General features: G+C 36.7%; 1 protein-coding gene across 6 annotated transcripts in view; it reads left to right on the top strand.

Moving 5' to 3' along the window:
- LOC140526979 (utrophin-like) overlaps nt 1-27,919 on the top strand; it is an 88,092-nt gene that overhangs the window by 46,931 nt on the left and 13,242 nt on the right. For 4 of the 6 annotated variants that reach the window (XM_072643594.1, XM_072643595.1, XM_072643596.1 and 1 more), the window contains one exon: nt 6,435-6,610. The gene's annotated coding sequence lies outside the window, so the exon portion shown is untranslated. Of the gene's footprint in view, nt 1-6,434; nt 6,611-20,438; nt 23,292-27,919 lie in introns of those variants that run through there. The other 2 variants (XM_072643598.1, XM_072643597.1) reach the window with 2 other exon arrangements.

Genomic DNA, 27,919 nt, shown 5'->3' with positions numbered 1-27,919 from the left:
CTCATGGCAATAGCATAAGTTAATAAACATTTTGAAAGGAGTGAATTAAATTTCAAATTCTATAATTCATGTTTTTCTCCTAAAACCACCCCTCCTGCAAGGATTATTTTGGATTTTGTGGTTAAGGTATTTCATGAACTTTATCATCAACATATTTGCATTAGGGTTATGATTTATAGTCTTATCACTTAAAAATACATGTATGAACAGCTTCTTACAAAGCATCATTAAAAAAAAAAATCTGTCCTAAATAGCTTACAATTCAATGTCCTGTTAGAACATTTAGTATATTTCTTTCTGTGTCCCCTCATTGTTATTTTTTCAAAGGAAAACTTTTCATTAGAAAGATAGAGGGTTGGATTGACCAAGCACAATGTACCATTTATGTAAAACTCTTGCCTCTTTTTTAAAAAAATAGAGCTATTTAGTTTTCTTGACACTTGGAAAATATCCCATTACATTGTAATATAATTTCTTCATGCTTATGGTCAGCAAGTTTAAATGTAGAATGACTTCTGCAAGGTCACAGTAGTATACTTAAATATTTACCATTTATCTTGCTAAATATATCTAACACATTCAAAATAAATCAGTTCTGAATATTCTCTTGCTGTGTCACTTCTCTGGAGAACTTTCAGGGTACTTTCCATTATCAGAGAAGTCATTGCCTTAACTCATTCATTTGTAAGCACAACTACTTTCTGAACCATTGCAATCATACTTCTTGCTAATCTATCAATTTATATTTTGAAAGATTCCTTTATATATTGAAAATTCTATAGGACAGTGAATTTGGACACTTTTAAAATGTGTTCTCTTTTAGGTTGGACTGTTGCATTTGTTGAATGACACATAGCCAAATTTTAAAATAGCTTAAAACAAGAATTCAGAGAAACATAGTCTTATCCATTGAAACTGCTCCAAATTGGATGAAGAAGGTGTTACATGTCCCTACTCAGATTACCTTAGGAAAGAACGATAATGCACTGTGTTAACCTTCCTCTATTCCTGAAACTGCTCTGTAGTCTGAACCCATATTAGGAAAACAAAAATTAGGAATTTTTCAAAAATTGAGTCATATCTTTTAAACTGCTGAACTTCCTCTGAGGCCTGCTAGGAAAAAAATGGTATGAGGGGAGACCAGCCTTCTTCAGTATAAAGCGTATAGTCATACTTAAAGAAGTATAGTTTTTTCCTTCCCCGTGAGAAAAAAAAAGTTTATTTACTTAGAGAATGTAATATAATATACTTTCTGCCTATGAGTGAGTGACTCAAGAATGGATAAGACCACCAGCATTTGAGAATCATTTCTTATGGTTAATTTAAAGCCAGGATGATGGATCTGATCACCAATCCTTCACTCTTCCTCCTTCCATCATATGTACAGGGAAGTACAGTGTGTCCGTTTGGTTCCCCTTTTTGTATTTCCTTTACATCAAAGGCCCAATGCAGAAGTTCTGGCTTGACTTTGTTTGGTCTAGCTTGAAAATAGTTTGGAAAGAAAGGGTTTGAGGACTTTAATGATAATTAATATACTGTCACATTTGAGCCATTTGAGTTTGTGTATGTCTTAATCCATTTACATAGTCATCATAGTAGGTATAATAATAGGCAGTTCCATCTGAATGACATTTTCGAGTAACTTAATGTCTTATTTTAATATCTGCAGTTCCACCAGTAGTTGATTTATGATAATTGCCGTTCTCTTCAAGGGCTTCTTTGCCTAAGTAGCAGTATTCTCTTGGGGAATCCTTTTGAAATCTCCTAAAGTGACAACAGCAGAACCCCAGCCTTGTAGATAAGGAAACCATGAAGAGTTCAGATTTATTTGGGGAAAAGACAGAACTCAACTAATTGAATGAACTAACACCCTGCCCCATCCCAGTTTAAAGAAATCAGTTGAAACTTTCCTGGTATAGTATTCAACTGGATATAATCTTTTAAAGGAAAAATACAGTATATGTTCTTTTCATCAGTGGAACAGATTCATTTCTCATAGCAGTGTTTGCTTCAATTTAATAGGAATTGAATATGTTAAGCTTGTGACTGGCAGTTTTGATATCTCCTTTGAAATCGAATGGGGTTATGAAGTATATATGAAAAGAAGTTCCTTAAGAATCATACCTACTGGCCAGACATGGTGGAACATACTTTCTGCTTGAGTAGCTGAGGCTGGGGTATTACCTGAACTCAGGGATTTTGAGCTGTCGTAAGACTAAAGCCAGAATGTCCACACTAAGGCTGCTGGCTCCAATGTGGTGAGCCTCCAGGAGTGGAGGACCACCAGCCTGCCTAAGAAGGGGCAAACTGACTCAGGCTGAAAAAACAGAACATGTTCAAACTTTCAAGCTGCAAAGGATGCTACTGGATTTCTAATCTGTATAAGATAGGGAAACTTGTGTATCCCTCCATATGTGCCCCCCACCCCAGCTTTATAGTTTATGAGTTTTTAATTCATTGTCTCACCTGAATGCTCAAAATTTGATAAGTATGAAGACTGTTTGGAAAATTCTTAAATATAAAGTACATGAGATATATTTTTACTGTACTCAAATAAGTTTATTTATATTCAAGTCAAATCTGCTTAGTCTAGTAAGCAGTTTGGTGTTTCAGTGGATATAGTGCTAAACTTGGAGTCAGAATGAAAAGTTCAAATTCATCCTTAGGCACTTAATGACTGTGACCTTGAACAGGACGGTCAGTCTTGGTTTCCTCATTCGTGTTACTATAGGGATAATAATAGCATCTACTTCTTAGAATTGTTGCAAGGATAAAATAGGATAACATTTATAAACCTCCAAGTATTATGTAAGTACTATTATTATGTTATTTTATTAGTACTACTTTAAAAGGACATTTCAAATTTTTTTCTTTTTTTGCTATACTAGATTTTATTGAATTGAAATGCCAAGTAACTGAGCTACTCTTTGGAATTTAGGAATTTATTCTGCTCTGTTGTTACTATAAGACTTCTGTTGGATTGGTTATTTTTATAATGTGATTTGATGTCGAATTGTTTTTTTTGCTTACTCTTAAGTTTTTTAATATAATCAGATTATGTAGTTTTAAACTGATTAATTGGGAGGCAGAATAGGTATAACTCTGACCTTGTTCAGTATTTTGTTTACCCTCTTGGGACAGAGACTAGCATTAATGAGACTAACAGGAAGGAAAAAAACCTCTTAGTGAAGAAGTTTGGCTTTAAGCTTTTGTAATGGTAGTGGTTGCTGTGTTCTACCAAGAGTTTTTGACCATAGTTGTGAAAAGTGAAATTTAAATCTGCTTAATAGTGATGGAAATCAGGCAACTGATGTGTCTTCTCAATTTCATTGTCAGAGTTGACCAAATAATGTCATAAGCCCCAAATCAGCACTGAGAACTGTCCCATTAAGCATTTTTACTTCAGGAACTATATTGTGTCTCATAATAAGCCAAATACATTTTTTATGTCTTTCTCGTATGGGTAACATTTAGATGGTCTAAAGATCATTTTCCTATATTCAGAACTAGAGAACTCTGGGGAATGTGTAAAGAATGAGTGATTCCTTGAATTTCCATAATCACTCTTAAACTGCAAATTCCTATCTACTTTTTTGCAAAGAAATGATAAATTTATTTTCCTCTAGTAGCTAATTTTGTTTGCTTGGGCTGGACTTTGAGATATAGCAAGGAAATTGTTTCTAAGGAGTCGACACTTCTTTGCTTTCAGCAAAAAGGTCAGGACCCCATCAGAAGAAAAATTATTGATAACATCTAGGTTTGGGTAAATATACCATACAAAAATAAACAAAATGTAAACAAAGGGGAAGAAAATGAATCAATCTTTGTGCCAATTGCTTTCAAGTTCTTTTTTTTGAATTCTAAATCTTTCCATCAAAATAGGAATTATCAAATCGGTCCCACATTACATAGTTTACCTAGCATCTTTAAAAAGCACTTTGCCTTCATTGCCGAATTTTAAATTCTGTCTGTGGTCACCAAGTATTTATGAAAACATAATTATAGAGTGTAGTACAAAGTTTGTATATACAAATTCTCTTTGTCTAAGCTAAAGTTCAAAAGATAACATGTAATATTTTTAAACACATTTTTTAAAAAAAAACAAATCATTTTTCTTTGATTTGACAAGACGACTACAGATTGAGATTTTGATCATGTGATTATGCATTTAAGGTTGTCATTGAAATGATAAAGCTAGTGGAAAGAATCCTTTATGTCTTAAGAAGTTGAAAAATTTGTCCTATCATTAATATCACTGGCCACTTTCTTTTTGACCATTGCCACAGAACCATGGTCAGTCCAAAGTTTTTGTCAGAAGAAACTGCATTTCATGCTGTTCTCTTCAATCCTATGTTGTGAACTGTTGAATATATTGGCATGGCCCCTTCAGTAAATCTCTAGACTATTTCTTTGGCTTGCTTTGTCTCTTTGATTAGATACATTATGTCATTATAGGCATACGTGTATGAACGAAGTAGAAATCTCACCATTCCACCAGTCTTTGTTTTTGATTTGGCAATCATATTGATGGCTTACCCTGTCAGTCTCCCAAGAAGATATAGCAGTCTTCACGATTCCTTTATTTTTTGATATATCAGTGTGCCTGTGGATCATACCTTGTCTAAGTAGTAAAATTCAGCATATTCTTTCAGTACTCAGTTTCTAAGGAAAATGGGAGATTGTGTTTGGTGTTACTGTGGTTTAATGGTACTTGAGGGTTTAGTTCCCCCCTCCCCCAAATTACATGTCAGTATAATTTTCAGCATTCATTTTTACAAGATTTTGAGTTCCCAATTTTTTCTCCTTCCCTCTGTCTCCTCCCTCTTCCCAAAATGGCAGGCTACTTGATAAAGGTTATATACATGTGCTAGCATGTAAAATGTATTTCCATATTAGTCACATTTGTGGAAGAAGAAACAGATCAAAAGGGGAAAAATTGCAAAAGAGAATAAAAGAAGTAAACAAGTATGCACAGTCTGCATTCAGAGTCCATCAGTTCTTTATCTGGCTGTGGATACCCTTTTGCGAGAGTCTTTTGCACTTTTCTTGTATCGCTGTGATACTGAGAAAAGCTGAGTCATTCGTAGAGATCATCACACAATGTTGCTGACACTGTGTACAGTGTTTTCCTGGTTCTGCTCCTTTCACTCTGCATCAGTTCATACAAGTCTTTCCATACTTCTTTCACCCAGTGAGGATTTCTTGCCAATCTTCCAGGTTTCTTGGGCTAAATGATTGTTTCTTTTGGCTTGTTCTGCTATTCCAGAATTTGGAGGGGCCTCCAGTTTATGGTTGTGTGGAGGTGAATATGGGAAAGCTGTGGCCATTTACTGCTTACTCTCCGCTATCTTCGCTTCTGAAGTTGTTTCTAGACAAGTACTGTTAAAAAAAATGAATTAAAGAAAGTTCATGTAATGCTCCTCTTTGAACAACCCTAATAATTGTTTTCAGCGGAAGGAGCATTGGATTTGGATGTGAGTTCAAATCCTCGTTTTGATACGACTTGTATGACCTTCATCAAGGCACTGAATTCCCTTGGAGCCTGTTTTCTTACCTGTAAAATGAATAATTTATGCTAATCTACTTCTAAACTTTTTTCAATTTGAAATACATGATCCTACTTCTTGCTCTCTTTAAGAAGCCCAATGTTAAAAGAAGTCAGCTTAACTCCAAAATGGTGCATTTCTAGTCAGTTTATTATATTTCATTTATAAAGAAAAGTTAGCATCCACCTATCATTGGATTCAAGTAAGTTAGTATTCTTTTAATAGAGAAAGGAGATAGGTAAAAAGTTTTCTTGCCATTTCTTAGAGCTTTTTACATATCATATAGGGTCTAGCAAAAAAACTTAGGTTTGCCTAATTCTTGCTTTGTATAGCAATATAAAGCTATGCAGTTTTATAGTGTCCATTGTAAGATCTTCACACATTTAAAGAATGTGTATAAAGGAGAGAATGAGTAGCTGTTCTTCTTAAGACGAATTAGTGGTTTGACTTTTGTAGCAAAATAATGCTAAATGATTTGGGGGCAGTTGTTAAAATTAGACCTTATGAAGAGTACAACATTAAAAACAACAGGAAAAAACTCCCAACTTTACATAGGACCTGCAAGCTCTGTCTTTGGAACAATCTTAAACAAGTAAAATCCAGAAATCCATTGTTTAATTTTGAAGAACCGCTTAAACAGAGTTGAATTCTGTAATGATTTTCGAAGGAGAAAGCATTTTAAAAAAATCATTCATTGAATTTAACATGTTATAAAGGGAAATACTTTGATAAAAAACCCAGTAAAAAATTTAGTTATGCCACAAATCATGCAGGTGTGAGTTTGTGTGTGTCTGTGTGTGTGTGTGTATGTATCTGTGTTTATTGGTCATAGGTAACATTAACACACTATTACTTAATATTTGCATTTTTCTCTTCTTATTTTAATAGGACATACAGGCAGAAATCGATGCACACAGCAATATTTTGAAAAATATCGATGAAAAGAAACAGGAAAATATGATCAAGGCCCTTGGAAATTCCAATGCAGCAGCCGCCCTCCAACATAAAATCATGTATATGAATGAAAGATGGAGTGATTTAAAAGCCAAATTGGCTTGTATCAGGTCAGTATAAGATATATGAAAATAGGAATTTTGAGAAAAATGTCTTTGTTAATGTGGTATTGTGAGAAAAGAGGCGCAGCACTGAAAATGGCTCAGCAAGATTTTAACGTTTTAAATCCAAGTGTACTTGGATCACAATTTAGAGTTGCAAATAGATTTACCAAAATCTAGTCTGTTCTTAAAATTTGCATTGTAAGTAAGGTTGCAAACTGCTTAATAATAGTGAATATTAGTTTTAAAGCAAAGGCCAGTACTGACATCCAAATCTCAGTGGAATCTTTTGAACTGGGTAGTAGTCTCATTAGTAGGCTAGGTAGCCTGGCCTTGGCTTCAGGATAGCCTGGATTCATCCCCTTCCTCTAAAACATATAATTGTGCTGAGTCGATCTGTATATGTCCCTTCACTTTTCTTGCCACGGACAATTCTCTTAAGACTTTTAAATTACAGATGTCATGTTGACCTGTATTAATGAAGGAAGTTCATATACCAAGGAGCTTCCTAACCTGAGAAGATAATAGATCCACATGTGCATCAAGGCGGGGGGGCGGTGTTACAAGCCAAGGAGTTTCCTAAAGTGGGGAAATTATAGAGATCTGGTGGTGTAGAGAATATTATTAGTATTTCTCTTACTAACATTTCTCCTCTTGCCTTTCTCCCCTAATAAGATCTGTAATTTGATCTAAATTGGTAGTCTGTTTACCAGCATAGATTGAAGTCTTGCTAGGTTTGGTAAAGGAATTTCAGAAGGTACTATGGTGGCCAAGACAAATTGATCATTTTACGGCTAACCTTCTGGTAACAAGCCCTTGAACTTGAAGTCAGTTGGTTGTCAGACATAAGACAGAGTCTATTCTCTAGCCTATGTTCCACATCTTTTTTTTTTCCTTTGGCTGGACTTTCCAGAGCTTGTTCTTAATTGACAACTTTTAAGACCTCAGGTTCACAAGCACATCATCCAGGACTGTGGCAGAATATTATCATCATGGTCAATAGTATCTGGGGGTAGAGAGATTGATATCAGATGCATTTCAGATGGGTGATTAAAGTCAATCCATCATTCAACTAGCATTTATTAATGTCTACTATGTGGCAGGCACTGTGGTAAGCACTGGAGATAAAAAGAAATGCAAAAACAAACTCTAGCATCAAGGCATTCATACTCTAATAGGGAAAGATAACATACAAGATATAATCAGGATCAGGTAGAAGTATTATTGGAGTAAGGAGTAACGAAAAGACTCCTTAAATATGGTTGAACATAATACGTTGTGATGGCTATGATTACAGGATAGAAAATGTCATAGATGTGTGCCAGTTTATGTAAATCATTTTCAAGTTGGCATTTTCAAGTTGTGCTGTAAAATCCTCCATTTGAATTTTATTGGTCCTAATATGTTTGTTCACCAATTTCAATACCTTTCTCCCTTTTCATACCTGTATAAATGAATCAATGTCTATATCTCCACTCTTCCAGCTTAAATGGCAACTCTGTGATAAAGTCACTATCTGTTTAATTGTTGGGAATTTAGGCCTCTCTTTTTTAAATTCATCCCAGAATGTGTTGCTCAGAAAGCCTGCAAGAGGAAAGAAAACCCAGTCTGGTGTGACTTTTAAAAATGATCAACCAATTAAGCTACCTTTTTCTCTACCAAAAGGGAAAAACAAAGGAAAAACTCCCCCACGGTGAAATTAGTTTGTGTGTAGACACAAGCTCAGTGTGATATACTGTAGTTACCTTTGCTTCTGGTTTCCTAACTATGATTTCTTTGGTGGAGCCACTTTGGTGGATCTACGATTTCATTAATTTTCTATGTTGTTTCTGGTCATCCCCTTTCTGTGGTTCTTTGTACATGGTAATACTGATCCACTTTTCTCCATATATTCTTCCATATGTTGGGTGTTAGCCCAGGATGCTCAAGGATCTTTGTAGTCGTCATTATTATCTAGCAGGAGACCCCAGGATATTACTTGAGCTAACCTTGTCATTTCTTTTGCTAGCTACTTCACTTGCCCATGCTATGATCTAGTCTGTTGGAAAAATATGTGTTAGAGAAGAGTAAAAAATTTGGGATCATAATGATCATCTCCTCAATAAGTCCTTGTCTGTCTGTAGCACTTATCCAAAATAAGTCTGTCTATTAATAGCTGGGCAAAGGATTGCCGGATCAAATGTAAGCCATATTTTAGGCAATATGTCTTATTTTCCCCCATCTATTTTATATTTCCAATACAAATAGGTTGAGCAATCTTTTTCCAAGGTACTGTTGTATTCACCAAGGAAATTAGGATTTTAGGGTATCACACACTATTGATCAATAAGATCATTTTAAAATCTCATCATTGATAATGAATTCTTCTCTTTCCAAACAAGGTACATAGGGTGTTTCCTATAACACCAAGTACTTTAGGTGACCAAATGCCTTTTTGTTTCTCATCTTATGTGATGGTAACATTTAGATTGCCCTTGAATCATAGAGTGCTTTGTAATGTTCTGTATCAGTAAGGACCCTGGCATAGACAGCTCCTTTGATCGACTTTTCTAAAAGAAAAGCAACTTGTGAGGGGTCAGCAATCTACTTTAATCAAGCACATATGTCATTCACTTAGTTCAGGGGAAAAAGTCAGCACCCTGAACTTCAGAGAAAATAAAAACAAATTACAACCAGAAAGACCAACAGACAGGGCTTCCAACTGTCTGACCATAGACAAGACATATATCGTTACCAGAGAGAGAAGCCCCAACACATCTGGGTTTTCAAAGCAGAGGGGCTTCTTAAAATGGCTGCCCAGAGTCTCATCTGGCATATAGAAACCTTCTTCCAAAAAATTAGTCCAAAGTAAAACCGCACCTCAGAGTATATATATACTTTTCAGAGCTCGAGGGCATGACTGTCATGACCCAGTATCTCATTAGAAATTAACAAAAGGTGTTGTCAGAGGCCTATTAATGGATAGGGAAGATTTTTAACTCTTCTTTCTCCCCCTACCCCCCACTTACCCTCAGTCATTAACCTTACATGTCCACATGGATGGATAGGAACAGTGATAACTTCTTGGGGGACCGTTTAAAAAGCTATGTATGTTTTACTCTATGTCAAACATACATCTGTTGTATCTTTGATCTGCATTCAGGCTGTACTAGTTCTTTGGAGATGGACCAACATCTTTCATCATAAGCCCTATAGAATTGTCTTGGATCATTGTATTGCTGAGAAAGCTAAAGTTATTCATAGTAGTTCACCATAAAATATTGCTGTTACTGTGTAAAATGTTCTCCTGGTCCTGCTCTTTTCACTTTGCATCAGTTCGTGTAAATCTTTCCATGCTTTTCTGAGAGCATCCTGTTCATCAATAACAACTTGTTCAGTCATTCCCCAACTGATGGACATCTCTTCAATTTCCAATTTTTTGCCACCACTAAAAGAACTGCTATATTTTTGTATGCATAGGTCTTTTTCCTTTTTTAAAAAATCTTTTCGGGATATAGACCTAGTAGTGGCATTTTGCTTGGTCAAAGGGTATGCATGGTTTTATAGCCCTTTGGGCATAGTTCTAAATTATTTTCCAGAATGGTTGAATCAATATACAACTTCACTGATTGTACATTACTAGTTTGAATTTTCTCACATCCCCTCTGGCATTTGTCATTTTCCTTTTCTTTCACGTTAGCCAATCTGACAGGTGTGAGGTAGTAGGTCAGAGTTATTTTAATTTTCATTTCTCTCATCACTAGTGCTTTGGAGCATTTTTTTATATGACTATAGGTAACTTTGATTACTTTTCCTGAAAACTGCATGTTAATATCCTTTGACCATATATCAGTTGAGGAATGCCTGTTATTTCTATAAATTTCCCTCTGTAGCTTCCTCGCCTGACTGATGTTTCTGGATAATGGCCATCACCTCTCTTTGTACAAAGTTTTAGAATTTTCATGAAAAAGACTAAATGTATGCCTTTCATTTCTTTAGGTAATAAATGTTATGAGGTGATATGCATGACTGTGAGTGAATCATAGATCAAAATGTTGCACAAAGGGGCTATTATTTCTCCTACCGTTTTTGATGTTCTTGAAATCCAAAAAACTTTGCTGTCACAAGCCTCATTTTCTCATTTTATATAATTTTCATCATATTCTTCACTTTCATGCTTTTTTTAAAGGTGAGGAATTTTTAGGTAAATTGTCAATTATCTAACAGAAAATGAAAGGGGATGTTGGGGCAATGTAGTACAGAATAGGAAAAAGAACTCTGGGCCTTGAAATTAGATAGAATTTGGTTTGATACCAGTTCATAATGGGCAGATCATTTAACTATCATCCCTTAAATGAGGTCAACAGTGTTTGTGGAGGTAGAGTTACAGACCTGGGGAGAGGATTGAAATTACTATCATATTATGACCTAATGACCGATGATATTGTGTGTTTGTCTTAGATTTAATATGTAGCTTTGTTCAGTGAATGGTAATTGTCTCATCTCTGTTTTAGTCCTCTCAATTATATTTAGTTTAAAGATAACTCCAGGCCCACACAATTTTTTCTAGTTTAGTATAACTAAATTTCGATTGACAACCACATCTTCTCATTTGTATATATGCTTCTGATGTATTCCCAGTGAGCCAGATGTATTTTGTGACCTTCAGAATGTTGTGTAATTCCCAAGTTAATGATTTTCTAAACCTATATCAAAGCTAATTGTAATACTGACGTATTTCCTAAATATTGTAAATATTGGTGATTATAAAAGAGATCTAGAAGTAAGCTGTGAAAACGCCTCCCTTGCTTCCCCCCCCCCCATCAAACCAGCATTTCTTTTCATTATCTTGATATAATATTCCTGTGATCACCTTTTCTTTGTTATAAATGACGTTGGTATGATAGATGACCTCAGGAGAAGGGCATTTCCAGTCAAGTAAATTCTGTTGAGGAAATGAGAAGTTACCTGTTGTAGAAGAAATGGTGTCATTAGTGGGTCTATACTGGCTTTTTAGATTGCATTGCAAAAACCAGAAGTGTGTGCACTTTCAGAAACTCTGCCTTGGCAGGGTTGGATCAGCCTTGAGCCCAGCTGAATGCTGTTTTCTTCCTCCCGTGTCCACAGAAAGGTGACCTTAACAAATTGTTTCCCTGATCACGGTATTTAATTTCATTGAGCTATTCTTTTTCTTCATTTCCTTTGCCATCGTTTGGCATCCCTGGGTATACTTTTGAATCCTCCTTCTGGGGATCTCTTCAGTTTGACCCTAGCATTTAGGTTTGAAATTGAGAGGGAACACTCCACTGTGGGAGCTTCATCTGTGATATCTTCGGTGCCCTATGACTTGCAGGCACCCACTGGGGAGATTCTCCATCTGACGCTTTGTATCCAACTGAACTGAGAGCAGAGTGGTCTTAGTGGAAGAAGTAACCAAGAACCTTATTCTCTACGGTGGGCCCACTTGTCTAGGTGGTTATTGGAACTTCAGAGCAATGGGGTATGATTTCTTACCTAAAGGGAGAGGCTTTGACTTCCACTGGGCCAGATATCCCAAATATCTGTGTATGCTCACTTTTATGCAGTAAAAACTATACATGCTTGCCTTGTTTTATTGCACTTCACAGATTATTTAATTTTTTTCTTTTTTGTTCTTTTAACTATTGAAGGTTTGTTGCAACCTTGTGTTGACCAAGTCTATTAGCCCAATTTTTCTGATAACATTTGCTTACGTAGTGTCTCTGAGTCGCATTTTAGCAATTCTTGCAAAGTTTCAAACTTTTTTTTATTATTGATCAGTGATCTTTGAGGTTATTATTGGGGCACCATGAATTGTGCCCATAGAAGACAACAAACTTAATCGATAAATGTTGTGTGAGTCCTGACTCCTTCACTGACCAGCAGTAACCCATCTCTACTTCTCTTCAGGTCTCCCTATTCCCTGAGACACAGCAGTATTGAAATTAGGCCAGTTAATAACCCTACTGACAATATCTTCAAGAGATGCCTGTATTCCACTCCTGGCAAAGGCCTGCAGGAGGATCCCTTTGGTCAGAACAAAGAGATTGTGGTTGGAGAGTAGTTAGAAGTTTCAGTAGGTAGGGTGAGAGTAGTTGATAAAACCTGGATCATCAGGGTAAGGAATTTACATTTGATTTCAGTATATTATGATAGGGAGGCATCACAAATGTTGTTTCACTTTGTATTATATGTTTGGCAGATTAAATAAAACCTACCAGTCCAATTTAACAAAATCCTCATTAAGTGAATGGGCATTGCATTTAGAGCAACTTTAGCGAAATATTTTCCTATATGTGGCTGTTTGATTATTTTTTATTAGCTTCAAAAGGACAAAAGTCCGTGAATACTTTTGTGTAATTATATCCTTTGTTATTGTCAGTGCATGACACATTTATTTCTCTAAGGGCTTAAATCCAACATAAGTAGCAAAACTCTACTGCAAATGAAGCAGTACAAATGAAAACAAACACATGCTCAGATATTTGTAAACACTTGGGGAAAATTGGAAACTGGTCAATATTTTTCTCTACTGAGATTGCAGAAGTGATGTTACTTTGCAAACCACACCTTGTTTAGAAACACTATCTTTTTTTCTCTATTAACCAACCACAAAACTATGCATAGTTGCATCCCTTGGCCTGTGTGAAATTCTTTGGTGGTCATCACCCCAAATCTTACTAGATGTCATCTAAGGTGTAAGTTTTTTGAAGTGATACAAGGCATTCTCAAACTTCAGTTCAGTTCTCTTTGAACACAATATGCATCATAACACAAAAGATCTGACTTGAGGATACTTGAATACCCTGACTGGTAACTTTTTATGTTTTGAATAGGAAAGTGAATAATGAATATACATTGGTGATGTTTTTTTAAAACTTTTGCAGATGATTATGATGTGCTTTAAGTAATACAATAATATATAATAAAATGTACATTATATTATATATTATAATGCCACATAATTATAATCTATTGTCAATATGTAATTGTTGACAATTATGATATGTTAATTGTTTGAATTTCTGGGGTATCTGAGTAGGCAAAAGCAAAGGATGGTGTTCTTGGCTCCAGGAGGGGAGACAGTATGATTCCATGCCCATACAGAGCCAGCAGATAGTAGAAGGGGAAGGGCAAGAGACTTGTTTTGGCCTGCTCTAGTGTCTTCTGAATGTACCTTTCTTCACTCATCAGGTAATTGGTAGTCTGTCTGTGGTTAGCACATCGAAACCAGTTATAGGATGTGCAGGCTCCACGTTAGGGAACAGGGCTTTTCTAATCACTTCAAGCATCATGATTTCCCAAGGTAGAATCCTAAGTGTCTTCCACATGGGTTGGCACCAGGCAGAAGACAACATAGATACTCTGAGATTAGGACTTTATTGGCCAGGGCCCTGATAATATGGAACTCCATTGACAAGAATTATGTAGGATAAGAAGGCTTTTGAACAGCTTGTGATTAGCAGATTTTAGAGAAAGTATATAAATCAGTGAGATCATAGATCATCAAAGAATTGAAATAATTATGTGAACATGCAAATACATGGTTTAACATTTCATTTTGCTTTGGACAGTATTTTAAGAGTAGTTAAAATACTCACGTAGTTTCCTTCCCCTATCCCCTCTGTAAGTCTAACACTGTTATTATGCAGGTTTTTGAAAAGGTAAAAGAAGCTCTAAACTTTGGTAATTATGTGTTGTGTTGCAATATTAGTGTTAGCTCATTAGAAAAGTCCATTCTTTCTCAATATTAGGAAGTAGTAGTAAGGGTGAATTCAGATTGACCTAAGTTTCTTTGAACAATGAAATGCTTACACTTTTCTATCCAGCTTTGATCAAAGATTCTCTACAGTTCTGAATCACATTTTTCTCTGAGACGATTTCAGTTTTAAATAACTAAATTTTCTTTTGTTCTAACATAATTACATATTTGCAGGAGTTTTCTTTCATGTACTTGAGTTTTACTTTCTTTTGGCTTCATAGACGCAGTCCATTTTCCATTTGGTTCCATAAATGTATATGAAATGCCCACTGTGCACCAGTTACCAGGTTAGAGAATACAAAGGCAAAAATAAATGAAGATAAAAAATACCCTTATTTTTCTTCTACTGATTTATTTAGAGTTTTGTCTTTCTCTGGTCAATTAGTTAACAAAATACTTTGCTATGAATAATATCTTTCTTCAACTTAATGTGTTCTGAGACAACTTGTTTTTCTTAGGTGGTTCTGATGCAAAGAAACCTAGGAAAAACCACATTGAGTGGAGATACCCTGTCTCATAGTATATACTTGTGTTTCAGTACAGAATGACATACCAGTGTAGATACTAGTATATCCTGCCTTGCCTCTTTGTTTAGATTGTAAGAGATCAGAAATCAGTGTTACTGTATTTTGGGGGAAGAGAAAGCAAAGAAGAATATAAACTATAGGATTTAAGGGATGTAGAGGGGAGACCAACTTCATCGTGTTTCCTTCTGCCCATATGTGTTGAATTGTTATGTAGAAGCAATGAACAAGAGGGACCTTGGATATCAGCTAGCAGAGTGTGTTGTGGAATAGTATTCCATCTAAGGGTGGGGAACCTGTGGTCTCCAGGCCACATGTGGCCCTCTAGGCCCTCAAGTGTTGCCCTGTGACTGAATCCAAACTTCACAGAACAAATCCCCTTAATAAAAGAAAGGCAGCAACCAAGGACCTAGAAGGCCACATGTAGCCTCAAGGGTTAGATTCCCCATCCCTGGATAGGCGATACCTGAGAACCTAAACGTTGGAATCTCTGCTCACATCCACCCCTCCAAAAGCAGGGACCTCTTGTTAATCTTTTTTTTTTGTCCCATTTGTCTTTCAGCCTCGTAATTCAACAGAAACTGTTTACTCCAGAGTTATCAATACTCTATTTATTGCTAAATTTCTTAAACTTGTACTTTCTTGACCTGTCTCCACATTTGAAACCATTGGCTAACCTCTCCTTCTTTGTACTTTCTTCTCTCTGACTTTCTACCTACCTACCCTACCTCTGAGTTAATTCCCTTTGCTGTTTTATCCTCCATATCGCATTGCCTAACGGTGATTTTACCCCCTGGCTCTATTGTGGGCCTTCTCTCTCAAAGCTGTCTCAGCTTGATGACCTTATCGGCTCCCATGGAAAGGACCTAAGGAACAAGACTAGATGGAAACAATGTCTTTTTCCTGTCTTGCCTTGCCAGCTGCCCATTGAACATTTCAATTAGATGTCCTGAAGGCATCTTGAACCCCTCATTTCCTTTTTTTTTCAAGTCTTAGTCTCAATAATATTTTATTTTTTCTTCAGTTGCATCTAAAGATAATTTTCTTTATCTTTAGCATTCGGGTTTTCAAAAGTTTGAGTTCCAAATACTTTCCTTCTCTCCCTTCCTGAGAGTAAGCAGTCTGATATATGTTACATATGTGTAATCATGCAAAGCATATTTCCATATTTGTCATGTTGTACAAGAAAATACAGACAAAAACCAATACACATGCCAATAAAATAACTGAAAGGTAGTATGTTTCAATCTGCATTTAGCTTCTGTCAGTTTCTTTTTCTGAAGACTCATAGCATTTTTCATCATGAGTCCTTCAGAATTGTCCTGTCTCATTGCATTGCTGAGAACAGCTAAGTCATTTACAGTTGATCAGCACACTGTATTGTTGGATCCGTGTCCAATGTTAGATTCACTTCACTTTGCATCAGTTCATGTAAGTCTGTACAGATTGTTCTGGATTCATCCTGCTGATCATTTCTTAGAGCATACTAGTATTCCATCACAATCATATACCACAATTTGTTGTGTCCTAACTTTTCAATGTCCCTTCCAACACTTAGCATTTTCCTTTTCTGTCGTATTACCCAATCTGTTAGGTAGGTATGAGGTATTATCTCAGAGATGTTTTCATTCACATTTCTCTAATCTATAGAGACTTAGAGCATTTTTTTCATATGACTATAGCTTTGATTTTCTGAAAACTGCTTGTTCCTATCCTTTGACCACTTATCAATTAGGGAATGACTTGTAGCCTTTAAAAAAATTGACTCAGTTCTCTATATGTTTGAGAAATTAGACCTTTATCAGAGAAACTTTCTGCAAAAGAAAAAAATTTCTCAGCTTTCTACTTTGCTTCTAATTTTGACTGCATTGGATTTGTCTGTGCAAAAACTTTTTAATTAAATGTAATCAAAATTATCCATTCTGCATCCCATAATGCTCTCTATCTCTTGTTTGGTCATAAATTCTTCCTTGTCCAGATCTCCACATTTCCTAATCAGAACTCATTATCTTTCCTCCTACCCCCCAACTCATCTTCTGAATTTTCCTTTTCATGTTGATGACACCACAATTTATCCAGACAGTTCAGCTTCCCAAGTCAGTCTATCCTTATCTTCTCTTATACCCCATACGCCACGTAAATTATTTGTTGCCAAATCTGTTTTAACAGTATCTTTTATTTTTTCCCCATCTCTTTACTTACATGACCTGTTTCTGGCTATCATCTCCTTTTACCTGGACTGTTGCCTCTTCAACCAGCTTCCCACCCCAAGTATCTCCTCATCACATCCTATCCCCTCATAATTTTCCTCCCTTATTTAGCAGACAGGCCAGTGACTTTCTAGGGTCAGATCTCCTTTGTTTCACTTTGCCAAACGTTCACAACCTGCCCCCAACATTCCTTTCCAACCTCATTATGCATTAATTTTCTTCATCATTTCTTCCCGATTGGACTATCTCCTCCTGCCATTCCCCACCGGAAGTGGCAGTAGTGCTCTAGTGTTGCAATGGCCAGTTTTTCAGAAATAGCCAAGAGGTCTGAAGAAGAGAGAGAGAAAGGAAGGAGTCCTTTGGTCTAGGTTTCACATGTGGTACTTCAGACCAGTGGGTGCTGTAAACCTGATAGGCTCCCAGAGACAAAGGTTTGAAGTTTTCATCCAAAGTCGTGTTGGAAACATCATCAAGGCCACCTTGATTTGCCAAGCCTGGCTAGAGAGAAGGACCTGAGGGCTAGCCCAGAAGCCACTTGCCTGAGGCCAGTAATCCTGTCCCCAGGCCCCAGGGCCTGTCTGCCCTCACATAGCTTTCTCAATTAGCTTCCTCTCTTTTCCTCTTATTAGCACTCTATCTCCTGACTCCATCCCTTAGCATGCTTAGCATGTATTCCTTTCTCATCTCTACTTCTTAGAATTCCTTGCTTTTTTCAAATCTCAGCTCAAGTGCCATTTTCCACAAGAAGAACTACTAGATTCTCTGCCCTTATCCCACGCCCCAGCTATTTATGTTTTCTTCCCAAACCCATAACCTTGTCTATATTTTATAAATATTTTGCATTCTTAAAAATTCTGATTTCTGCCAGGACAGAGACTGTTTAAATTTTGTCCTTCAATCCCCGGTGCTTGGCACATATTTGAGAGGTGATAAAGGAATAGCAATTAATTAAAGCCAAGAAAAGTTGAATGTCTCCTTTACAGACATGCAAAATGTAGAATGTCTTATGTGCAATAAGGAAACTTGGATTTCCCTTCCTTTATGCAGATCTCTTAGACCTTTCAGGCTTAGACTTCAATTTCCTCATCTGGAAATAGGTAATAATACATGACTCATCTCGCAGGCTGATGGTGATAAACGTACATTGTAAACTTCAAAGGGCTATGGAAATATGAACTATTATTTTATTACAGAAGAAAAATAGTAGGACGTCATAACGTGTCTCAGCATGAATCATTTGAGTCCAGTTTTCTTCTCAACTGCATTTAAAATGGGTTACTGAATAGTCACAGATCAGCTTGATTAAATACCCTGCAACAAAGAATGGATATACTTTCTCCATACAACATTACACTGTATTGTACCACTCTGCAGAGCCAATTGAATTTGGGATTGTGCCACATGCAATAAGAGAAGATTAAGGTTGTCTTAAAATTAGCTAGTGCACTATGATCTAAGGCAATCTTGTTTAAGAAGATGGGATGAGAAATGAGGTGTTTTTCTCTTTCTCTTTTCCCCTTCATTCAGTTTTCTCAATCATTCCTTCAAGTGTATGATGAATTTTTACTTTACTTGTCTAAATCCAATAAAGACCAGGGCCTTATAGATTGGGCATATGTTAATTTTCTTTTCTCACTATTTAATTAGAGACTTCTTCCCCCAGTTCAATCAGGAAAGTGTTACTTCCCTGCCTCTGAAGCTTTTCAAATAGTTGATCAGAGAAGTAGCCACTTGAATAAATGGAACAGTAAGCTTGACTTGGTTAAATTGGTACAACTTCAAAAGCAAACCATGTATGGGGAAGACACAGAAAAAAAACCAAAACAGGGCAAGTTTAACCAAACCTAAAGCCATTCTTTAATAATATTTTTGAACACTTAAGGCCTTATCTTGTTTCTACTTTCTGTCCTGTTAATAATCTTGAAAGCAGCCAATCTAATAAAACTCCCATATTAAAGAGATGCTAGTTTCCAAAACAAATCTGGAGGCAATTATTGACACTACAAAAGGTTTCTTTGTCTTACATCTGTAGGGTTCTTTCTAAGTTTCCAGTCCCCAACATTTCAAGAATTACTTGATTATCACCAAACTGGTTGTTGTCCTTCGTTCTCGAAGAGGACCAAAATGACATTACCATGACAAAATGACATTTCTGTGTGTCTGACTGTGGCTGATCAGACCAATATGAGCTTGGAATGCTCTACCACAGATTGAGCACAGATAGTCTGTGTGAACATTGGGGGTGGATACTCGAAATTTGCACATCCCACATTTACTTTGTGCTGTCTTGATTCTGCTTTGCTCATAGAGTATAGCACCCTTTCTGATGTGGGCACACCATGCTGAGCGGTCTTGTGCCAGTGTCTCCCATGTCACACAAGCAATTCCAAAGTTCTTGAGAGAGACCTTGAGAGTTCCCTTGCATTCCTGCTTCTGACCACCATGTGATCGCCTATGCCATGTGATTTCTCCATGAAACAGTTTTTGGCAAGCCTACGGTGCAGTGGATAGAGCCCCAGTACAGGAGTCAGGAGGACTTGAGTTCAAATCTCACCTCCAAATTTTGACACTCACTAGCTGTGTGACCTTGGACAAGTCACCTAACCCCATTTGCCTCATGCTGGGTCATCTCCAGTCATCCTGATGAGTATCTCATCACTGGATTCAGATGATTCTGGAGGAGAAGTAAGGCTGGTGACCTGCACAGTCCTCCTGCAAAACAAAGTTAAGTGCAAGTCATGTCATTATTTCTCTGATAGCATGGTCTTCTTCGTCAACAAAGGATGAACACACACACATCTTGCATTTGAACAATGTGGTTAGCCCGTTGGAATTGTGCTCTCTGAAGCATAGTCTGAATGCTTGGCAGTTCCGCCCAAGCAAGGACCTCAGAGTCTGGTAGCTTATTCTGGCAGGTGATCCTCAGAATCCTCCCAAGACAGTTCAAATGGAAGCAATTCAGTTTCCTGGCATGGCACTGGTAGACTGTCCATGTTTCACAGGCATACAACAATGAGGTCAGCACAATGGATCAGCAGACCTTCAGTTTGGTAGTCAGTCTAATACCTCTTCTCTCCCAAACTTTTCTTTGGAGCCTCCCAAACACTGAGCTAGCTCTGGCAATGCGTGCATCCACCTCATTGTCAATGTGTACATCCCTGGAAAATACACTACCAGTTGTAAGTGAACTTTTCCACAGAGTTCAAAACTTCTCCATTTGTTGCAACTGATAGTTCTACATATGGATGGTGGCTGAGGGAGCACCTGTATTTTCTTGCTGTTAATTATTAGGCTACATTTAGCACAGTCAGCAGTGAATTGATCCATACTTTTTTGCATTTCAGCTTCAGAGGTTGCATTGAGTACACAATCGTCTGCAAACAGAAAATCATGCACCAACACGCCCTCCACTTTGGTCTTGGCTTTGTAGCCTTTTCAAATGGACGAACTTACCATCAGTACGGTACTTGACCTTGAGACTGTGTTTATCCTCACTGAAAGTATCTGATAACATGGCTGAAAACATCATGCTAACAAGCGTGGGAGCAAGCACACAGCCCTGTTTCACTCCATTGGTGACTGGGGAGGCACAAGAGCATTGTCCACTATCCACAACCTGGGCAAACTTGCCATCGTGACACTGGCATACAATACTTATGAACTTCTCTGGGCAATCCAATTTTGACATAATTTTCCCTAATTTGTAAGAGTGTCAAAGGCCTTGGTCACATCTACAAACATTGTGCACAGAATGGGAATCTGAATCTCATTTATGTTTTTCTTCTTGTAACAATCCTAAGAAAAGATTTGCGTGACGGTGTGGTGGTAGGGGTGGTGTAGGAGGAGACAGCCAATAGTTTGTATAGTTGAGAGTCTCATCTACCTTCAATAGTTTTAGTCATTTCAGCTTGACTTGAAATCTCAAGTCTGGCACATGCTACCTGAAGGAAAGTATTACACCTTTCTTTGGTCTTCAGTATTCTCATCTCTAAAATGAGGAAGATGGACTAAATGATCGGAAAATCTCTTTTAGCTCAAAACTCCACGTTCCTTATTTTTTTGTGAACCTTAAAGTGCCCTATAAATGGGAGTGATTATAATTATTATTTCCCATATGTTCTTAATAGGAGAAGAAGTTCAAACAAGCTCTAAAGAGCTGCCCACATGGTGTGTATAAAGCCTCTTGGACCTGACAAGGTGTAATAAAAATAGAAGAGCTGCATTATGAAATTGCTGCATCTGCATCAAACATGTTGTCTCCAGCAACTGATAGGAACCATTCGTTGTACCAATATTTGAAAGCTAAGAAAACTTTACATAACTGAGGAATTCCCTGAGCCTCCTGTGGAACCTGGAAGGCATCTATTCTATCTGTCAAGTAGGTGGTGAGTTGTTTCTCCAGCTCAGTTAGGCTTTCCTGCAAGACCTGCAACATGTGGTCAGTTTCCCTCATGGTCTGTAGCTGCTTTTCCAAAGAAATTTGTCTGAATTCTGCCTATAGAGGAGAAAAAGTATTAAGAAACTCAGCAGACTCTCAGTTAGGTATAACTATCAGAATACAAGAGCATCCACACATTCTAGGTCACAAAAAGAAGAAAGAGATGCCAAAGCATCACCGCTTAGAGAGCTATGACTTGATTTAGAGAAGTAATTAACATGCAAGAACATTCATTGAAAAGATGCTATTGAGTTGTAACAAAAAAGATACTTGTACTTTTCTCTTAGCAAACCATAAAAGACTACCCCTCACAACATTAGATTTCTTCTATAAACAACATTAAATAACAGCAAAGTATAAGAATAAAGATCGCAAAACATAGAGACAAAACAATTGGCTTCAAATTCTGGCTCTGTTAAGGAAAACAGAATGACTTTGGGAAGTCATTTTTATGGATGAAAGGCAGGAAAAATATGAGTTACCAATGGCCAATTTTTTCAGGTACTGTGTGATATGAAATTTCAGAGTTATCTTGACTTTCATTTTTTAAAATTATTCGATAATGGAACATTCTTTGATATAGTTCTTAAAAGTTTACAATATTAGTTATTAATAGTTAAAATTTTTCTTAAAAATTATTATTTTTTTAACTATTAGCAGATGGTTTTTGGTTTTACATATTTCTGTTCATGATATATCTTGGCTATCTACCCTTATCAGAGAGATTTGATTGAAAAAAAAAAGATCCCAGTTGACTGCTTCCAATTCTTAAACTGTATGCATTAAATTTGTTTGTGCAAAAGCTTTTTTATTTCACATAATCAAAATTATTCATTTTATCAGGTCAGTTTCATCTATTCCTTATGTTAAGAATTCATCTACCAACTGTAGCTATGAAAGGTATATAAGATCTCCTAATTTTGCAACAATCCATTGGTATTATCTTTCATATTCAGGTCATGTATCTATTTGGATATTATTCTGCATTATTGTACAAGATATTGGTCTAAGCCTAATTTCTACCGAACTGCTTTCCAATTTTCCCAGTAGCAAATGAGGGTTCCTCTCCTTATGCTTTCACCTTTTCCATCCATCAGTAAGAGAGCTCCCAGTATTTCTGATTAGACCTTGTCAAGTCAACTGCATTGATACCTTTTTTCTATTTTTTGAACAGTAAAATATGATTTCACTGACAGCTGCTTTATAATGTAATATATATATTTTATATATACGTATACATGTATATATAATATAATAACATAATAAGAAGTGCTATTCTCTCCCCCTCAATTTTTTGCACTATTTACCTTGATATCTTTGGTCATCTGTTCTCCCAAGTGAACTGTTACAACTTCAATTAGATTTGATAAAGTATGCCATTGCTCATTCTTAATTATCAAATCATCAAATGAACTCTGGTAATATTATCACCTTTATTATGTTAGTATGACCCAACAATGAGCACTGACTGCTCCAATTATATTATCTTTTGTTTCTTGAAGAAACATTTTTATTCCAAGCTATACAAATATTAGCTGTGCTTTGACAGAATAACTCCAAAATATTTTATACATTTTGTCGTTATTTTGAAATTTACTTTCTGTTTGGTCCTTCAGACTTTTTTTTTAATTGTACAGAAATACTGTTGATTGTGGTTTTATAGTGAAGTCTGGAAATTCATTGAAGGTACTCAGTGCTTCAATTAGTTTCTTTGCTAATTCCCTGGAATATTATAAATAAATGATCATATCATTGACAACTAAGAATAGTCATGTCTCTTCTTTGCCTCATTTTATGAATTTAATTTCTTTCTCTTGTCTTACTGTTATTGCTAACATTTCTAGAACTGTACTGAAAAATGGGTGCGTTGGTCAGGGATAATTTCTATGGTGTCACTAATGCACATTATTGTTATTTGGGGTTTTAGATACATGTTTCCAAAAGTAACAATTTTATAAACATATGTAAAAATTATGGTTTGCAAAATGGTCAAGATAGGGAAAAAATGACACAGGATATTTCTGTGAAGTTTTTCAGGTAAGGAAGTTTCAAGTAAGCATATATAATTCCAGTATCTTATAAATGCTTTTACATGTAAAATATTGTTTTGCTCAGTGTTTGTTTTAGATCAAGGAAATTCACATTCTGCTTTTTTCGATACATTTTATACATCGTTACTAACATCTGCTGTGAAAGTTTAACTACTTCTACCACTTAATAGTGAAATGTAGCTTTCCCGTTACCATAAAACGCACAGAAGTATATAATGAAATATATCTGTACTGCTGACAGGTAAGGCACTTAATGATATATTCAGATATATTATTGATCAAGATGATTTGAACTCTTTATTTTTTTATAGGAACAAACACTATTTAACGTTAACAGCTGAATAGAAAAATGCATTTTGTCCAGTTAAGGGTATAAAGTTCTATATATGTGTTAATGAGAGTTAAAGATCTTCCTTGCCCAGTAATAGCCTTCATGTGGAGCCCTTTCAGGGAAGCTTGATCAGGGGATGTTTGTTGTGTAGGAAGGTCCACAGTTTTTGTTAATTTCTGATGAGGCACTGGGTCATGAAGGTCATGATGCCCTCTGGCTCTGAAAATTGTATACATACTCTGAGGTAAGGTTTTCTTTTGGGGCTTACTATTTGAAAGAAGGTTCATGTGCCAGATGAGACTCTGGATAACTGATAAGGAGCCCCCCTAGCTTTGAAAAGCCAGACGCTGGCACTTCTCTCTCTAGTAACTATGTGTGTATGTAATGGTCAGACAGTTGGATCTGCCTGTTGATCTCTGATGTATATATTGCTTATGGTCAGACAGGTGGAAGCTTCTCTGCTTGTGTTTTCTCTTTTGGTGAATGTCATTAAAGTAGAATTTTAAATTGCTTTCCTTAGAAAAGCAGATCTTAGAACATGTGCCAGCAGATCATCCTAGATGTGTGTCAGGATGCTTGCTGTTACAATATCCAAAAGCAAATGAAGAGAATGTTTGAGATAAAAATAATGTCAAAGTTCTTTTGACTGATGCGAGAAGAACCCAGTCAGGTCTACTTTATGATTTTGCCTGACTGTAGCGTGACCACTGCCTACATGGTAAAACTTTATTTTCCTTCATTGCTCTTCCTTTAAGCTGAAACAATAATTCATCATCATCATCATTTACAAGTACTATGTATTCTCACCAAGTGACTCAATTCTTCATATCGGCTATTGAAGGTCTCTAACTTCTCATTGATTATGTCATCAAGAATCCCACCATCAATTAGAGTCTGACCAAGTTCACAGATCTGAGTGCGATTATCTGCTGGATGGCGTCAAACTGATTCCAAAGACTAAATAGGAATAAAACAAAACAAAAAAAAGGAGTGACTTCATTTCAAGGCTTTAAAACACATTCCATTTCTTGTATTGCATTTTGTCACATTTCAATTTACTATTAATAGGCAATCTGTCTTACAAACTACTACCAATTTGGGAAAGTTATCTTCAACTCATCTCTGACTTCCTCATCATCCTACACCAGTAATCTAATCTAAATCGTTTTCATCAACTGCCTGCATTACAATTGTCTTTTCTCCCAACCGCATTGGCCACCCCATCCTCAAATACTCAAAGAATAAAATAAATTGATTGATTGGCTGCAGTGTTATAATACATTTTTCCCCAAATCAGGTCATGTTAGAGATAAACTACATTATGATAAAGTCATTCTGGTACAATTGCCAAGTAACTCTACTCATCTAGGAGGTTTGAACTACACTATAGCAATTCCAAAAGACAAATCAAATGGATGTTTGTTCCAGTATAATAACTATTCTAAGGAACAATAGTTGTATTAGTTTTGTATGCTTGGTTTTTTCACCAGACCCAATTTCATCAGTCCAGAGAACTCCTAATGAAAATCCTCCCACAGCAACATATATCACACCTTTTCTGCCATTCCTAGTTTAAGCGTTGAAGGGGGCAGTTCAGAAATTCAATGACTTGCTTAGGACCACACAGTCAGGATGTATTCTATGCAAGACTTAAAACCGGGTCTTTATGACTATGTAGCCAGATGTCTAACCACTATCTACACTGTCTCTCATAGTTCTATTAGTAATAATAAAAATTGTAGAATGGAAAGTAAAAGTTATCCAGACAACTCAGTTTTATCCTAGACTATTTTCATTTGCTTGGTAGTTTCTGACAAGTTCTTTCTTGAGCTTTGATTCACAACATCTCAAATGTGATTGTATGAATTGCTACCTGCCTCTCACACAGGGATCCTGAGATGATTAGCAGGCCAAGAGCTCTTTTCGCACACAAGTAGAAACTCCTACATCCTTCAGCAATAGTAAAAGCCAATTATGAGAATTGCAACTTTCGAAGAAACAAAACTACCCTATAAGAAAATGTCTTCTTTATTTTAGCCCAGGATGAATCTGAGAGTGGTAAGACAAGAGGAAATTTTATTCCTGTAGCCCCTTCTTCTGATTGGTCAAAATACTTTCTCCTTTACTCCTTCAACTTTTCAGCATCCAGTATTCTCTATTTTCATTAGAATAGAAACTCCTTGAAGGCAAGAGTTACCTTTCCTTTTTCCTTCTATTTGTATTCCCAGCACTGAGTATAGTACAAGTGCTTAACAAATCTTTGTTGACTTCTTGACTGACAAGTTCATGTGCTTCTCTCTCATATACCTGTTTGTTTTTCATATTTAAATGTTTCCCTTGGCTTCTAGGTTTTATCCCCTAAAGGATCTTTTATTGACCAGAGCACAATTACTAAGTATTGTAAGGGAGGGAAAAAGGGAGAAGAAGGGAGTGGTGGAGAGAAGGGGAGAGAGAGAGAGAGAGAGAGAGAGAGAGAGAGAGAGAGAGAGAGAGAGAGAGAGAGAAAGAGAGAGAGAGAGAGAGAGAGAGAGAGAGAGGAGAGAGAGAGAGAGAGAGAGAGAGGAGAGAAAGGTGGGCAGAGAGAAGAAGAAGAAGAAGAAGAAGAAGAAGAAGAAGAAGAAGAAGAAGAAGAAGAAGAAGAAGAAGAAGAAGAAGAAGAAGAAAGAAGGAGGAGGAGGAGGAGAAGGAGGAGGAAGAAGGAGGGTGGGAGGGAGAAGGGAGGAAGGAAGGGAGGAAGGAAGGAAGGAAGGAAGGAAGGAAGGAAGGAAGGAAGGAAGGAAGGAAGGAAGGAAGGAAGGAAGGAGAATAAAAAAAACCACTTGCCAAAAAAGATGAGATACCAAATGACATGGTTCTGGTGGAAGAGGAAAATGGGTCGCATGATTGTCATCTGTGGTATTTAGCATTTTCCTTATTCTATAGTATTGAGGGATTTCCAGACCCACCCCACTCACACAATCCTGTACTCTGTCCTTCACTGCTGGACAGCAGTTGGATGGCAGTGGCATGCAGGGCATTTCAGGGTACTGAATACTTATTTTTATTCCTGTCCATATGTAATTGTCTTCCTCCCTGGAAGGTCTATCGCCATGGATTATTTTAAGGGGACTAGATGTCCCTAGGCATGTTAAGACAGTTCTGGTTTTTTCGTGTTGGTTTCCTGACTCCTGGGAATTCCCAGGAGAGAAAAAAATCTTGGACTCCATCAAAAAAAAGTGCATAACTTTGGGAAAATGTCTGAGACTGTCCTAGAAGAACTGTGAGAAGAAAAAGGAGTCACTCAGAAAGTGAGAGGAAGTACAGTAGGTAGAATAATTCTCCTCTGGACATTGAACCTGTCACAGAAGCTGGAATTTGCTGTTACATGTTTAACAACCAGCTCTCTGGTAAAGCGTATGTAAGTAGGATGCACAGTTTCATCTTCATTATGAACATTTTCTCCATTACTTTATTAAGTCTAGATAATAAACAAAACAAATCAAGCCCTGATCTGGAGCTTTTGCCAATTCCTGAGGTATAAATACTTACACGGAAAATTTAATACAATCTGACTCCAGTATAAAACCTTTACTCTCATACTTACCTGCCCTGTGAGCATGGGCAAGTTATTTCCAGGTCTCACTTTCTTCATCTGTAAAATTGTCCTGACACTTGCCCTTTATTGTTTCGTTGTTGTTTACTCGTGTCTGACTCTCCATGACCCCATTTGGGGTGTCCTTGGCAAAGATACTGGAATGGTTTGCTATTTCCTTCTCCAACTCATTTTACAGATGAGGAAATTGAGGCAAACAGGATTAAATGACTTGCCCAGGGTCACATAGCTAGTAAGTGAGGCCAAATTTGAACTCAAGAAGATAGTCTTCCTGGCTTCATTGCAATGCAAGGACTTAAAAAAATTCTCAGTGGTCTTTTAAGGCAAAATGTCTTCCACATCCAGAGAAAGAACTATGGAATTCAGTCGTAGAATGTAGCAGATCATTTTCTTGTATATTACGGTTAGGTTTG

This window comes from Notamacropus eugenii, chromosome 2, assembly GCF_028372415.1.
Source record: "Notamacropus eugenii isolate mMacEug1 chromosome 2, mMacEug1.pri_v2, whole genome shotgun sequence".
In the NCBI taxonomy this organism is placed as follows: Eukaryota; Metazoa; Chordata; class Mammalia; order Diprotodontia; family Macropodidae; genus Notamacropus; species Notamacropus eugenii.
The sequence above is the reverse complement of the archived record's forward strand: the minus strand, read 5'-3'. Positions and strand labels throughout refer to the sequence as shown.